The sequence below is a fragment of the Heterocephalus glaber genome, unplaced genomic scaffold (genome assembly GCF_053883595.1).
Source record: "Heterocephalus glaber isolate CG9 unplaced genomic scaffold, H.glaber_assembly_v1.0 deba00001481, whole genome shotgun sequence".
Lineage (NCBI taxonomy): Eukaryota > Metazoa > Chordata > Mammalia > Rodentia > Bathyergidae > Heterocephalus > Heterocephalus glaber.
In genome coordinates this window covers 7,893,217-7,896,586 of record NW_028258317.1, presented here as the reverse complement: position 1 = coordinate 7,896,586, position 3,370 = coordinate 7,893,217, and the positions used below count along the sequence as shown (strand labels likewise).

At 37.1% G+C, this 3,370-nt stretch overlaps 1 pseudogene; it reads right to left on the bottom strand.

The window, feature by feature from the left end:
• Positions 1-696: 696 nt before the first annotated feature.
• On the bottom strand, positions 697-1,658 carry LOC101722188 (DCN1-like protein 1 pseudogene; annotated as a pseudogene).
• Positions 1,659-3,370: the final 1,712 nt, after the last annotated feature.

Below are 3,370 nucleotides of genomic sequence, written 5' to 3'. Positions count from 1 at the left end.
GGAAAAAAAAAAATCCTTCCAAACCAAAATACCACTCCAGATCCCATACATTTACATATATCACTCTTATTGGAAGTGCTATCAGCATAATCTTTGCAACTAGCTGAAAGCATATATTTAAGAAGTTTTTATAAATTGTTTGTGATGTTCATTATGTTTCATTCTTTTTAAAATTTTTTTTATTAAATTATTTTATTGGTACATTGTAGGTATACAACACAATTACATTTCTCATTGGGAATTGTACCTTTACATAATGCATCTTGGTTCTTATTTTTTCCCCATTCCTAGCCCTCCCTTCACCCCCTCCTTATTATTTATATATTAATTGGTACATTTTAGGTATATGATACATTTACATTTATCGTTGAGTGATGTACCTGAACATGATGTATCTTAGTTCTTATTTTTCCCCCTTTACCTATGCGCCCTTCAACCCCACCACCCTTCCCTATTTACATAGACTTTGTTTCCATTTTTTTTTCTTTCTCATAATTTTTCTATTCTTATCCCAAACTGTTTTCTGATGAAGACAGCATTGTGCTTTATGCAAGAATGTAAAACTCAAGATAATCACCATAGAGCTTCTAAGACTTATGGGAGAATAAACTAGGGTGGTCCACAGATATTAAGATGAAATCCAGAACGTTGGAATTATAAATGTTTAAAGTGGCCCATACTAGAAGACAAGCCCAAACCACCATTTGAAGAATGAAATATGATATGGTCCAAAATGTATCCTTAAAGTTTTGTCTCAACCCTTAGTCTGAATAGTGAGGATTGATCTTCAGCTCAGTCCAGCCAGCAGAAATTGACAGTGCAATTTTCTGGTGTATTTATTGTACAGACTATGTACATTCTAGAAGGTTCTTTTAGTGCTACACTATTGTACTTTTTGGTCCAGCAATTTGAGGGTGTGCAAATTCCACAAAGTCATCAATGAAAATAGGCCATACTCCTCCTTCATCATAATTAGACATGTTATCTGCAATCATTGTACTGAAGTCTAAAAGAAGATTCCAAGTATCTTTTGGTATTGATCATTTATGATGTTCCAACAAAAATTTATTCCATAACTCTAAGAATTTAAATCTTCCATTAAGTACTAAGTTCCAGTGGGCAATGGCCATTTCAAGATCTAATCCTTTTTGTCCTGGATTCTTTGCAAAATTAAAAGTAAACTGGTAAAAATCCTTAAATCATCCTGGTTCTTTCAACTCTTGTTGCATCTTGGGTATTTGAGCCCTTAGCTTTTCTATGCTGTCACAACCTAATTCTGCCATGCCATCTATGAACTCCTGCTTGGAGAACTCACACTGTGTTGCTTTTCTGACCGTCCATGCAATGATCAAAACACTAATGCTGGCTGTATCAAGTGCCAGGTCATCACAGAATTGCTGTATACCATCTATTCCAATTTTATTTTCACCTTGAGGATCTTTGTATCTATTGTACACTTGTTCTAACTTCTTCCTCTCCAATGATCCTTTTACAATCTCTTGTATACACAGTTCAGAATTTTGGAAAAAATTATCTGTTGCAACATCTAACTTCCAGTCATTTTGAGAAAGGTAACTTACTGCAGTTTTTTCACTAGATTGTGTGAAGATCATAAACTGTCCAACTTTATCCTTCTGCAATGATTTCAACTTGTTCATTTTGGTGTCCTCCAGGCCTCTCCTCCTTGAAATTTTTTAAAGGAAAAAACTAGAAGACAGTAGTATATGCCCACCCAGAAAATGCTCCCTAGCATTTGATTTACAAATTGAACAAAGGGATTAAATATTTGTTTAATTTGAAGGGGGAAGATGGCAAAGATCATCATCACACTGTCATTGAGCTTGATAGTACATAGAAGTAAATACAAAACAGGTCACCTACCTTCTCATTTGTAATATAATTTTTCTGATTTATCAAGAATTACAGGAGAGCTTTTCAGGCCAAGGTGGTAGTTTTCTGTCAGTTCCTGTTTGCCTTCCCCCATTCTCCTTTTGAACCATTCACTAAAACAATTAATGGAAACATACAATACAATGGCCTTAGGAAGGGAGTGTATTGATTCATTATCTGCCAGAACCGAAGAGAAATGTTCACTAATCACAGCAGGGACTGAGCTCTAAAGCAGAACAAGCACTTTCAACAAAAGCCTAAGATGACCCTGTCATTTAGACTCCACTCACCATGGCACTCTTCCTCAGACATGTGCTTGTCAGAAGGACGGTTCTGTGTCACACTGAAGCCGGGGTCTTTTTTTCTGCTTTTATTCTTTTCCTTTAAGATTCTTGCATTACTTTGAAATTTTCATCCCCAGTGATACTCTGTATAACTTGTGGCTTATAACTCTGTATGACTTGTGGTTTATAGTGACACAGTTTGTAATAGCTAAACCTTGGAAACAACCCAAGTACCCATCAACTGGAGACTGGATAAAGAAGATGTGTTTTTTTATAAAATGGAGTACTACTCAGCCATAAAGAATGAGAAACTAGAGACATTTATAGCTAAATGGATGCATATTGAGGCCATCCTCTTAAGTGAAATAAATAGGACACACATGGGTAAATACCGGATAGTTTCTCTGGTGTGAGAAACTGTTCAAAGGGGTAGGGGTGGCAGAAGGGGAGGAGAGAGATCAGGTTACAGGCTGAAATCTGGAAAGAATCCATATATAGATTGTGTTTAAAACTATATGAAGAGATGTAGATAGAGACTAGGCTGGAGCTCATCAGTGGGCTGGGAAGGAAGAGTCACCGAGATCATAGGAGAGAAGGGTATGTTTCCAGAAGAAGCACATACAATTATGTATAGTATACAGTACTCAATAGTGTGATAAATGACTGTTACTGTTTTAGGTACTTATCATAACATGCTGTGCTTTTCATCCTTTAGAGCATAGTCCTACTTACATAAAAGAATTTACTGTAAAACAGTGCGCTGCTATGCCAGTGGTAGCCTCATGTATCTCCTGTTTAACTGCGTATTTGGATAATATCAAGGGGCCATCACAGATGATAGATGTATACCTTTTCAGTTTGCACTTAGAAGTTGGCACTCTGTGTGGTACTTTGAGATACACACAGATGAAATTGCCTAATAACATATTTCTCAGATTATATTTCCATCGCATGTCACATTACTGTATTAAAATTTAAATCAGGCAACTAGGAGACTGAACCGCTACTTGGATCCACACTACAGAGGCACAGGGGGGCATAAAGGCCATGGTCCTGAGCTGCAGAAGTGAACAACAGAGAGAGGGCCTCTCTCAGGCTCCCTGGTGAAAACTGAACCCCACTGGAAAAGTGAAGAGAATCTCTGCAATAAAGGCACAGCAAACCACCATGCTTGGTAAGTTGGAGGGATCATCACT